Here is a 13246-nt window from a genome sequence, read left to right on the forward strand (position 1 = left end):
ACCAGCATCCCTCTTAAATTTCCTTCTACAGAAGCGTCCAGCTCTGAACTCTAGAGATGTGTGTCCCCAGGTCTGTTCAATCGCCTTGTTTAGGCTGAGGTGAGTTAATAATTTTCTGAAAGCTGGCATGAAATCCGTCCAAACACCTTGGTCCATTGTGAATAGGTAGAGAGAAAGCATGAAAGAGTTGATTTGCAGATTGGAGTATGATCATGTGGGACCCTTCTGGTAGCCCACGATGATGTGATTGGTTCAGCTAGGAGGCAAAAGACCAGCTATGTGCTTCATGACCAGTAGAAGTTACGGCGAAGGTCTTTGCTTAGGGAGCTATAGTGCCACCTCACATATGTCATGCCCATATAAAAGTCAAGACCGTGATTCAGGATTTAAAAAATATCAATAATATTGATCAGCACTGACTGGGAGCATTTACTTGTAGAACTCAGAGAGCTTTCTAGAGTGGTAGCTCTCTCCCACTTTACAACTGAGGCAATTGCAATGCCATTTCTAAGCTGTAATAGAGTGAGTGGTGGAGAGGTGATGATAGCTACCTCCTAGCTCAGTCCTCTTTGCTTGTTAAAGAAAAAGAGGTACCTTGTAGTGAATGTTTTCAACAACAATCCTTTGAAAATTCAGCATCCAGCAATGAAACTGTGTATGTAGAAATCACAATGGAAGGGGATGGGCTGGCCCAAAAGAGAACAGAATATTTTTAGATCCTTCTGCAGGTGATGGCCTAATGCCTTTCAGCTGCCCCTTGAAACAATAGTTCATCTATTACCATTGCCAAGGACACTACTTGCTCCCCTGGTTTAACTCCCTGGCTCTTTGAGGCGAAACAACTTGGGCTGAGGAACCACAGAAACCAGTCTCTGTTCTGCCCCTAGAAATGCTCTGGTGAAGAAATGTGAGAAAACCAACAGATCTGGGACTTCTGCAAGTTCATAATGCAGGGCACTTGCCTCTTGATAAGGAAATTATATTTCTAAAACAAAGCATTTCCAGAAGGAAGGGGTGAAAACTCTTCCATTCTCTGTCCCTTCCTCCCATTGAGATAATCTATACTGCTAACAGACACATAATAAACACAACCCATCTGGGTCCTTTAGAGCTGGAGACATTCACATCCTTGTCAGACTCTAGACTCAGCATCTTGGGTCTATTTCTAACACAAAGCAGAGAATTTTGCCTAAAAGCTATTGCTGGTTCTTGGAGAGGAAAGACATTTTGAATCTTGACAGTCCTGGGGCTGGGCTAACATCATTATACCAGTGTTTTCTCCTCCCAGAGTCCTTCCAAACTCAAGAGTCTGTGTTTATACAGTTCTTAGCCCAAAGGGGGCTCATTCTGTGTTGGCCCTTTGGCACTGCAGCAATAAACAGGATTAATAACTGGAGTCAGCAGGGCTCAGTACCCGTTAGAATTTCCCATGGACTATCCAGAAGGTGCTGTTCTTACAAGCATCTTGGCAGTGAATTATTTATGGGCAGCATAAGGATCGCAGTGCTTGCCAGTTTATTAGATTTATAACTAGCTGTGTTAGGTCCATTGTGTGTGTGTCTGTGCATGTACGAGCATGTACTTGTTCAGCTGTTTCTCTTCAGTCCCCTGTTAGTTAGGGAAGATCTGCTCACATGCATTTCCAATATAAACACATCACTTTGTGACTCAGATGTGAGAAAATCCAGGAGAGGCATAGGATTGTTACACAAGAAGGAAAAGCTTCTTTAGGTGCCTTAACTACAGATGCAAACATTCATCCAAGCATAGGTTGAAAAACTGAGACCCAAGATTATTTGAAGAGTGAGAAAGTTTGGTTTTCTTCTGAGTTTCACAGCTTCTTAGAGCTGTGCTTGTGTGGTTTTTATATGGAGACGTGAACTTGAACCTCCTTTTATGGCAGATGTATTGTTTTGATGCCCAAGGAACTCCAGATGGGCAGTCTGCTGGTTGGGTACTGCGATGGATTTTAAACACAATTCTCTCTTCAAACCCATGGAGAGGAGCACTTGCCTTCCAGCTAATGTGTGCTATTCCAGTTCCAACAGAACTCTGAGTAGATGTTATTAACAGCTCATCTTTTCCTGTTCTCTCTGATACATCTGTGCTATGATGTTGCCAATAGAGTCATCACTGCATCTGAAGGTGCTGGATTAGAGCCATGAAACTCTACAATACCTCCTTCTGAAGAGGCACAGGTGACTGTATTGCTATCAACAGAGGTGACAGGAGCAAAGACCTTTCTTCATGCAAATGTTCCAAGCAAGGAAGCAAAACCTCTTATAGCTGGAGAAGAACTGGCTGAAAGCAGAATGTTTTGCAAAGTTTTCTGAGAGTCCTCATAAACTCTGCTGTAGAGAGAACCTCTTTGAGCTGTTCAGTAAATTGGATGGTTTAAATAATATATGGACTGTCTTTCTGGATTCATGAGAACTGCTGTGAGAAGCATTGACTTGTTCAGACTGCAATAGTCTTCTTTCTTTTGCTTTAAAAAGTTAACTTCACTAGGCATCAAAATCTCACATCTGACTTCGGAATCTGCGTCTGGTGAGACCTGAGCTGGCTGGTGTGCATTTCACAGCTCTGTTTTTGTGTTGTCTTGCTTGAGTTCCCAAATGCACTTTTTCTAAAGGTTATTTAAAAAAATCTCAGAGCAGAAAAAGGAAAAAGGCATTCTCCTTACAAAAATGACCCGGTCCACCAATTTCTTATTCCTGACCAAGTTCAGATACCTACCTCCAGCCTCTGGACTCCTATGTTTATTGCTATTTGAACTCAGTTGTGTATAAAGTCTGAAGATCAACAGCTCACTGGACTGTATTCTTATGTGTTCATCCCATGACTCCATCCATCTCTAAGTGCCGAAAGATGCTTTCAGAGAGTTGATCCATATTACCATGCTAAAGTCTAGTGGGATGTGAGCAAGACCAGGACAAAAATGTTATTAGGGGCAATGTCTTCATTTTTTACTCTCCAAGATTACCTCAGTGAGATCTATGCCTTTAAGCCCTATCTCCATAGTTGAACGAGGGGTGAATAACTACAGCATCAGAAACATCATGGAAGAAGAGCTGCCCATGCAAGGATTCAATAGGAGCCTTGAGCCAGTCAGCATTGCTTTCAGTGTCTAAAAACAGTTTACTCATGCTAGGATCCCTCTACAGTCAATGGGGAGAAGTATGCTGTTAGGATTGTGATTCGTGTGATCTACTTTAGGCATCTACTTTGAAATTGGATGAATTGCACCTCTGGTTCCATTGACTGTATATTGATGAGATGTCTGTCTACTGTAAGAAAGGAGCTTTGGGTGACTAGCTTTGACTTAGAGGCCTGAATTTAATCAGATTAATCCACCTTGTATCTCTATATGTACACAGTTCTCTCTTGTTGCCAAATAGACATGACAGGCATGCAAAGAAAGCTGTTTTTGGCTTTTTTTTCTTTTTTTTCTCTTTGGGACTCTGCAAAAAAATCAGAAAGTATTCAAAAAGAGCAGCAATGTTAGGTAGGGATAACTTGTACCTGAAGCTGGGTAGTGAATAGTATTTGATCCTCCTCAACAAATTTGCAGGAATCAAGGGCAGTAAGGGTGATTTTGTGCCTAAAAATAAATATATCTTGGTGAAGTGAGCTTTCCTGGAGTCTTCTGGCAATTTGTGACAGAAAGGAAAAAGGTCCTCCCTCCCCTACTGAGATATTCTTCCTTGAAAGCTTTGAACAATTACTGCATTTTACCTTTTCCACCGCAGCATGGATGCTTTCTTCTTTTTAGCAGTTTGTCTATGAGCATTTTAGCTTCAGTTTAATAAGAGAGGATTGATGCTTACACTCTCTATACAGGTTGTACAGGGCAACGTTTCTGCTTGTCATAGTAGGAACATTATTGAAAAAGACATCAAAGACATGTGGATGGGGGAATAATAATAAAAAGCAACATGTTTTCTTTCTCTACTACAAAACAAAACAAAACAAAAAAGAAACAATGATTCCCCATTCACCTCCCCCCCCAAAAATGAAAAGGCAACCCACATCCTAAAACGAAAAGCAGGTGCAAAGAGAGGTTAACAAATCTTGATGATGTAAAATTGTCATTATGAAAATGGAAATTTACCAAAACAAAATGATAATACATTCTGTACAACCCTCCCGCTGGGAGTAAAAAGAAAATCTCACCTATTTGCCTCACAGCTCTGGCAAAAGTGACCTGGCTTCAACCAAAATCTACAAAAAAGTGCCTTCATCCACTTTTTTATTTCAAGTACCCACCTCCCCAGAAGATGTTTTGAGAAGGGCTGTACAATGACCGAAAAATAAGGAAGTAAATTTTTAAGAATGCTGTCACAGAACTGTTTCTCTTATCATAAGATGTCTGCACTGCAAGTGCACACCAAGGACCACTCTGGGAGCCTGACATCAAGACAGCATTCCCTTACAGGACCATGGTTATGCCTTCCATACACCACGGGTTTTCTTCCCAACAGTTTGAACTCACACTGATGCTTCTTTAGACCCATACTTCCACCTCCATGCTTTAAATTGAACCTCTAATAGTGTCTCTCTTATTGTCCTCTATAGATGTCTTTATGTAGTGAAAGCTGGTATCAACAACCTGTCCATTCATTATATATCAATGGTGGGAAATCCAGGAGAGAACATGTGAGTTTTTCTCCATTGAACGGATGGACTTGGGCTTGGCTTTGCTCCCTCAGAGGTCAGTAGAAATTATCATGCTATGGATGGAAAGAGCAATAGCTTCAGGCCATGTCAACACAGATAGCCTTTCTGGAACTCTAAACAGCAACCCAAGCCTCTTTATGTCAACACAGAAAAGCCTCAAAGCTGAAGATTGTTGATTATGTTCCTGGAAACTGGGATTCTTTCCTCAGGAGTTGTTTCTGTTTCTAGTACTCTGAAGACAGAAAAGGTAGCCAGATTCCATGTCAGGAACACAAAAATCCCTCAGTCATCCTTCTCTCATGCAGAAGTCACTTCTGGATGAAATCTACTTTTTTTGCTTCTCCCTGTCACTACATAGGTTCAATGGGTCTTCTCAGATTGGTCTCAGTGTGCCAGGCCATGAAAGGCTGGGAGTAAAAATGTGCTCAATAGCAGCTTTATACCGGCAGAATCCTATGTTGTGCTGCAAAAGCATAGGGCCTGCTTTTTAGTGACTTGCTTCTTTGCATCTATTTTTTGCATTTGATCTCTTCTACTTTGAAAAATACCAGCTGCAAAATATACCAGGTCTGACTGCGTAGTGAAATGAGTGGATGGCTGCAGAGATGGATTGCTAGTGCCAGAAAATTGCCTGATAAGATGGGTAACTACCAGATAAGATGGAAGGCTTGGACACAGATCTGTGGATCTCAGATGTAGAAGTTCAGCTCTTTCATTTCAAGGCATGCCTGTGTAGATGAACCCAGTCAAAAAGAGGTTGTATTTCCAAAAGGACCTTTGCGAGTGTGACTTCTTCTGCCTACATGAATTACTTTGCATCAGTCAGCTTTGATCTTCTAAACCACTCCTCAAGGCAATGGACAACTCCCTTCAAGGTTTTTCTGCAGATTATTAAATGTAATGTACCTATAATTTCAATATCACATCCTGCTCAGAACTCATTAGAGCTCAAAACTGGCATAAGTAGCAGTGAAATCCTTGTTCTCATCTTAAAACAGCCAGAAGAATTAAATGATGTAGATGTAAGCTTAGCTTCTAGCAAAGCAAAAGTAAACTGTGGAGAACAGGCTACTTGCAGGGGAAAGGGACCACAGAGATATGGAAGGGCACTCATCCATATTTGCTGAAGGACGAGTTGATGTCCAAGGACAGCCTCCCAGGCTTGTTATTCCATTGCCAATCCTCAATGGCTCCATTGTCTTCGTGGCATTTTTCCTGATTGATACCTCTTGTCATTGACATGAGAATCTGCTCCCTTTACACTTTATGAGAAGCCAGGTAAAATAATTCCACCATGCCTTCCTTTTTATGAAAATGGAGCAAAGCATGGCACGCAGACATTCAATCTCCCACCGGAGATAAAGCGCCTTCATTTACTAGCTCAGAAAATCAATACCTGTGATTTGATATGAGCATTTATTTTCACTTAACTCCTTTCTATCACTGAGCCATTGGGGGAGGGCAGGAGAGCTTCATTTATTGCAGCGGGATTTGCAGTGAATGCTACCCAGTCAATTGCATTTCACCGCGTTCACACATTCATCTGTCTTGCTGATATCTGTCTTATGTTTCTCTGCCTTTCCCAGTGGGATCAAGGAAGGGTTGTGTCCAGAGACATTGAAAACTATGGTCCAGGGTCTAATAATTTGGATGGTGGCGTTGCTGCCCTGCATCTTTTTTATTATAAGCCTATGTGTGTGACTAGAAGGCAGCTTTCTGAGCTGGTGAAGGGCAGGATAGCTCTTGGGAGCTAGAGGGTTGATTCTGGAGCTGAGGAGTGTGGTGTCCACATGAGACACAAATATTTAACTTAAGGGGAAAGGCAGGAAATTCTACATGGGATCTGTACTGGAGAAAGGGAAAAGAGAGAGAAGAGAATCTGAATGAAACCACTTCCTTGCAAGGATAGGGTTGACTGTCAATGACGTGCTGGATGTGGCAGCACTTGGCTGACGAGGGCTGTAGAAACTTCGTGCCCCGTGGGGACAGCCCCCTTCAAAATATTAATGGGACCAAGTGGTTTTACAAGTTGTCTGGGGTCAACTTAGGTATTAAGAAAAATTTCTTCTCAGAAAGAGCAGTGACACATTGGTACAGGCTGCACGGGGAAGTGGTGGAGTCACCATCCCTGGTGGTGTTGAAGAAGATGTCACACTGAGTGACATGGTGTATAGCAGTCACAGGCATGCAGTGATGGTTGGACTCAAAGATCTTATTTGTCTTTCCAACCTTAATGATTGTATGATTCTATCTTCAAATACTGGAAGAGTTCTCCCAGGGGTGTAGTCACATTGCTATGGGGGGATGATAACTAATGTTAGCTGCTGCTCCCAGTGATGGTGTGGAGGCCTGTGGGTGGGTGAAGAAATAAATAATAAACAAAAAGTCAGCTTGTCAGTGTGTGAGGATGGAAATGAAGAGCACTGACCAGTGATGACCTTTTGTTTACATTTCCCTTCGAAAGGGAGAAATAATTGCAGTTTCTATGTGATGTTGCCTTCAAATTACACCCTCTCTCCCTGCTGTATTCAAGACTAGCCAGTGATGACATTAGAGTCTTGAATCAAACTAAATGGTTACTATGGTGTCAGGCTGAAATTATGAATCTCAGAGCCCGCCAGCTTGGAGAGGCAGCAGTGGCGGACACATAATTAAAACTGGAGGAGAGAATAGAAGCCACATTGTATCTGAATAGCAGCAAGATTGCACTTCCGAGGAGCAGTTACAAAAAAAAAAAAAAAAAAAAAAAAGTGCTTAGCAATGCAGCTAAATGCATAATCAGGGACCAGGAACAATGCACTGTGCTGGTATTTCACTGCTGGCTTTCCTTTGGTACCTCCAGATCACAGCCCTCTCCAGCATCACCTTCGCAGTGAAAAAGACACAAACCCGACGGCTCAACACTTGCAAGGCAGAGCAATGCTGCAGCCTCGTGTGCCCTTCGACTCACTCACTTTCCCTCGGCCAGGCCTCAAGCAGAGCAGTGATTGAAGAGAGGTGGAGGTAGGAGCGGGGTGCTGGGAAGCACGACGGATCTGGTAATTTCAGCGGTCATTAGTGGAGCTCATTGTGAGTTTGATAGATCTGTGCTGCTTTGTTACAGTTAAGTGGACTGATTGTGGAACACAGAAACGTTTTTAGTGACATGACAGCTAATTTAGTAAGGGGGGAGTGGTGGGAAAAGAACACGCATTATTCCATAATTATATCTTGCTCTGTTCCAGCCCCGTGACTGACTCCCCTGAGAACATAACTCTGGTTTCTCTGACACCCCGAACAAGAGCGAGATGTCAGGATTCTTCCTTTGGGCTGCTGCGTGGTGAGTCCCAACCTGCCTGTGGTCTTTCATGTGCTACCCCACTCCTGTACCTGCTGAATGCCAGCACCAGTGCTGTTCAGCCAGCCATCACACTGCCTAAACAGCAGGAAGAAGAATCCTTCATACAGTGCAATAGATTTTGTTCTCACCTCTGTTGCATGTCAGACACTGCTCATTCTTCCACCCCTGGAGAGATGGGATTGTCCAAAGTGGGTTAGAGGAAGATTTGGGAGGGGAGAGAAATGAGCTATGTTATTTATACCTGGAGCATTCCTGCCAGACCTGTTTCCCTCCAGGAAACACTTTGAGTTGTTACCAAGTGGCAGAAATATATTTAATTGGGTGATAAAAAGTCAGACTAGGTTATGTCATTAACTATAGACAGAAGTATCTCAGCACCAGTTGGTGCTGAAGGTTATCATCCATGTCATTTACCATGTACAGAAGCTCTAAAGAAGATTTATGAACTCACTTTTTAGATAAAATGTGGGCCAAGCTGGGAGCCTTGTTTAGCAAAATGTTTACATATATTCTTGGTATTTAGATGCTATGGAAGTCAGGACATCAAGACCTTAATGGTGTTACAATAGAGAGGAGTAGAAAAAACGGGCAGAAATTATTATTTTTTTTAATCACGAGGCTCAAAATGCCTGAGCTGATTGCTGCTGTCAGGGATGGATCAGTGAAAGAACAGACAATGTTTCCACCCTCTCCCAGTCCTGGCTCCACCTATGCAGATAATTAAAGGCTAACAGAGCTGGATCCCAATACTGTAGAAGAAAAATATCACATCTTTTTAATTGACCGCCTGTAATATAAAGAGATCTAGGCATGGTTGGTGGGCAGTACAAGAGTTGCCTTCCATCTTTCTTCTTTCAGATCTTACAGTCTGCATTTCAGGAGAGAGAAGGAAAAATAATTGAAATGCAAAGCAGAAGGGTTGGGAGTTGGCAGGAAAGCCAGAGAGGCGGTCCTGTGAGCTCTGCATTGGGAAAAGTCCTCTAATGCAGCTGCTATAGTGGGCTATTTTTAATGTGCTCTGGCTGTATTTGCACTTTCAATTGCTGTCATTAGGAAAGAGATACCAACTCTTGTAATTATTACATCAACATGGTTCATTGGAGGTAGCCACCTCCCTGTTTTGAACACCTGCTGGATGCCTTGCCATGTTCTGGAAGTCAGGTGGATCTGCTCCAATGACTAGTCAGGTCATGTTATTGGGACTTGTACATTCCTCCTGTATCTTCAGCTTTGGATGGAGACCTTTATGGCCCAAGGACCAAAGCAATTGAACAAGCCAGGCTGAAGCCTCTCCAGGCAGGAGCTGAGGGGTGTTTCTTGATCACATGGAACTTCTCTTTGCAAATCTGACCTTCATGTCAGCCTGTACCTGGCACAGATAATCTCTCCCAAGAGGAGTGCTAAACTGAAGAAGATGGGCCTCTGTGTCCTGTGTGAGTCTCATAAAGAGGGAACTAAGAGAGCTCTGTCTCTGGAAATACACAGGGATCTGTGGTAAGAGTCCCCACTTTTGGGCACCCTTGGATAGAGGCAGACTGTAGAATGCTGTTTGACCTTCCTTTTTTGATGGATGCAGATCTTCAGAAAAGAAATATCAAACTAGGAGTTGTCTAGATTTAACAGCCAACATGAAGACTCCTTGGCAAACTTAGGAGGTGCAATTTCTTGCAGTTATGGGTTTCACAAGAATTTTAGATTTTTAAAGAAAGGGAGAAAAACATCTCTCTAGAAAGACATAGGTTAATCCCAGCTTGAAGTGGAGGGGATTTTAACAAGTTCTTTCCTATTTCTTCTTCAGATTAGAAAAAAAATTAATAAATTCTCTTCTTGTCAATGATAGCCTATTTTCATCATCATGGGCAGATAAAAAGTTTTCTGGCCTCAGTTGCTTCCTTTTACAGCAAAGCATGAATTATATTATTAAGAAAAATACTCAGAAAATAGAAATATTTGGCCAACTCTGTTAAGCTTTAATTAAAATTAATATTACACCCTACTGGAGCCAGAAATCTGAAGCATCACATGTAACTGAATATATTTAACCAATTAACTAAGTCAAACAAGGCTGTCTAAACTTAATCACAGATCTCTCCATTCCCCTATTACGTCAAGTGCTGCTAATGCTGTTATACTTTTGACAAGTGGCCCCTGGTCACTGAGCAAATCAATAATGTATTTGAGCTAGAGAAGAGAGGAGAAAGGAGCTGAGCACATTTGCATTCCTGTAGTGCCTTTAGTTGATGATCTCGAAGAGCTATGTGAACTTCCAATCTGTTAAACTTCCAGCAGTGTGGGGAAACAGAACCGGGTAGTCAAATTCCTCACCTTTGCAGATGACCCAACAGGATGTAGGGAATAAGTTCTACAACAGGGCTTCAGGCATAGGTCACAAGGCCCTCCTATGCAAGAACGTTGGTTTATGGCAAACCTCTTGTTGCCTGTGCTCCCCATAAGACACACCTGTCCTAGTTCCCACCTTACTTGTGACTCCCATGGGACACTGAGCTCCATTTCCTTCCACGGAGTTGTGTTCTCTGCAACTTCAGCACTGAAGTCTGTCTCCAAAGTTGCTTGGACCAAACTTTGTCTGCTTTGGACTCATCTACACGATCGTCCTGTCATTGTCTTATAGTTCCATAGTTCTTTTGTACTTGTGACCCTCTCCCAAGCACTTTCCAAGCTCTCTGTTGTGTAGGATGTGTTATGATCCACTCAGGCTGACATAAAGGTGCAATACAACTTGGTTGTACTGGTCTCTCTTGGTAGAGAATAAAGCCTTCCAAAAATTTTGGGACTAGTGAAGTTTTAAATCTGTGAAAGAATTAACATTTAATTTTAGAGTGCTCTGCAATAACAGTTGATCTCTTTGCTGGTTGCCTACTATTGATATTCATCCTGAATTTTCTGATTATTAGAACAGAAGTGTAGGGATATATTTATAATATCCCTTGTACAATAAATAGAATAAGTATTTATACAGTGACAAGACTTGACTGTTTATCCTGAAATTTGAAAGACCTTTCCAAACACTAAAGCAATAACTCAGGTGTGCAGAGCAAACATTTTAGACCCACTGTAAAGGAGGAAATTGAGACCATGAAAAATCCATGTGTGATTTGCCTGATGTGACATATTGGATGTGGGGCTGAACTGAGCAAAAAGCTTGTGGGATTCTTTCTCTAAGTCCTAGATACTTTTCCTGTAAATTTTAAAAAAATTTTACTCCTCCTTCTCATGGGAGAAATACATCTACAAAATGGTTTTCCGATAATGGGCCACTTGGTTTCATCACACTCTGATTAACAGATCTTTACATCTCCAGAGAGTAATGGACTGGTGACAGTGATGCTACATCACCTCTTCTGAATGCAGGAGCTCAGTTCCGTGTTTGGCAGCTCTAGGATGAACCAGTGGAGTTTCCTTGACCTCAATGGGGATCGATTCCGTTTGGAGCTTGTAGCAACTGATGTCCAAGGGAGCCCAAGTCCCACCCATCACATGGCAACAGGAAGGTAAAGAGTGACAATTGTGCTCAAAGTGAACAGATAGTTAGAGGAATGAAAGGCAAAGATGACTCATCTCCCAGAAAGCAGAGTAGTCAAAGGAAGAAAGTTACTATAATGGTAGATAAAACCGTTATACATGAAAGGAAACTTTTGGCTACGCTGATGCTGTGAAGTTGTGTTTAGAGGCTTGAAGGTATGGAAAGGGGGTAGAAATTACTAATAAGAAAAGAAAGATGAGGGGATTTCTATTATTAAAAAGGAAAGAGGCTCTGAGTGGAGGTGGAAAGACTGGTGAAGGCAAGCACTCCATGAGTTCTTGAATTTTCGGGGTAGGGAGTTGGAGCAACTTTGTCACAGCGCCGAAAATCCCAGAGTCCCTTGGGCAACACCTTTTGTGCTCTGCCTCTGCAGGGAGTTGGGTTTATGAGATAATGATGTTATTTCAGCACAAACTCTTTCATTCTTGCAGTGAATTAAAAGAAGAAAAAGAAAAAGGGGGAGGGGACGGGCTGTGGGGGAGAAACCAATGTTATTTACTCCTCTGCAACTGACATTAAAGGCTCCTTTAAGGGCCAGTGGGTTATTAACATCCTGTCGCCTGCCACAATGATATGCTGTGACATATTGTCACTGCATTCCAGCGAAGCCTTAAACATTAATTGGGAAGTAAGATGAGTGAAGCGGCTTTAATGAGATACCTTGTTGTAACTTCTAACTTTACACATTATTTACAGTGATTCCGCTAATGGTTCCATCCATCAGGGAGAGAGATTGGGGAGGAGAGCAGGGGAAGCAGGGGGTGAAGAAAAAAAAGATAGGTATCAGAAGTGGAATGAGAAAGGCTGAGAGCAAGGTGGGAGGTGTGGAACAGAGGGAGAAGCACCATCCCTGGGGTGTTCATCCCCCAGCTTTACATTCCTTCTGTCATTTTTCATCACACAACCATTTTTGCAGCAAGAAGACAGGGAGGGAGGTTATTCCCGAATATAGTCCCACCAATCAGCCTGGTTCTGAGCCCTCAGTGTTGCTATCTAAACCCATTACTAGTGCCAAAGCAACTTGTCTTAAACTGCCCTAGGTTCCATCCCATGACATGGATATGCCAGGTAAGCCCAGACCAATGTGACATCCCACTGCCCCTTCACAGCAGGAAGGAGGCACAAGAGGTTTGCAAAGCAGATACACTGTCCACCTGCCCAGGTGACAGGTAGAGCTACCACGCAGTAGGGATTGTGGCAAATACAGATTTAGAAGGGAAGATGTGAGTAGACTGCATTCTACCTGCAGGTTCTGCCTGGTGTGATATCCAAATTTGCAGTTAGTTGGTAGAACAGGAGTTCCATGGCAGCACAGCCCACCCCATCAGCTCTGCCCACCTCTGTAAGACCAGCATGGCCCTGAGATCAATTGGACAGCAGTGATTGCCACTGTCTGTGCTCTAAATTGTAGCCCTAAGCCTACAGCATGAAGAATGCTGCACTGGCAGCCCCAGAGCTGCAGACCTCTGGGAAGGGCTGTGAGACCAGGTTAGATCCTATTACCGTGATGTTTGTCCTTCTCTCAGCACCAGGGTCAAAGCTGAGCAAATGAATCCAGTTTCCATGTTCCCTTTATCCCTTAAAAGAGTCAGCTGGGTTTGTGAATTGGCTGTGTAGAAGGGAGAAGGATTTGGCCCTGTTTGAATTAGGAGCAAAATAAAAAATCCTGGAGCAAGAGAAGATCA

The 13246-nt window shown here is 42.7% G+C and overlaps 1 long non-coding RNA gene across 3 annotated transcripts in view; it reads left to right on the forward strand.

Annotated features, from left to right (window-relative positions):
- Positions 1 to 13246, forward strand: part of LOC128078530 (uncharacterized) — a 48329-nt gene continuing 35083 nt past the window's right edge. For 2 of the 3 annotated variants that reach the window (XR_008205692.1, XR_008205694.1), the window contains exons 1-4: positions 1 to 99; positions 7520 to 7680; positions 7902 to 7996; positions 11324 to 11529. This is a non-coding gene — a long non-coding RNA (uncharacterized LOC128078530). The remainder of the gene's footprint in view (positions 100 to 7519; positions 7681 to 7901; positions 7997 to 11323; positions 11530 to 13246) is intronic. The other variant, XR_008205693.1, reaches the window with a different exon arrangement.

This window comes from Tympanuchus pallidicinctus, unplaced genomic scaffold (genome assembly GCF_026119805.1).
Source record: "Tympanuchus pallidicinctus isolate F22 unplaced genomic scaffold, pur_lepc_1.0 scaffold17, whole genome shotgun sequence".
NCBI lineage: Eukaryota > Metazoa > Chordata > Aves > Galliformes > Phasianidae > Tympanuchus > Tympanuchus pallidicinctus.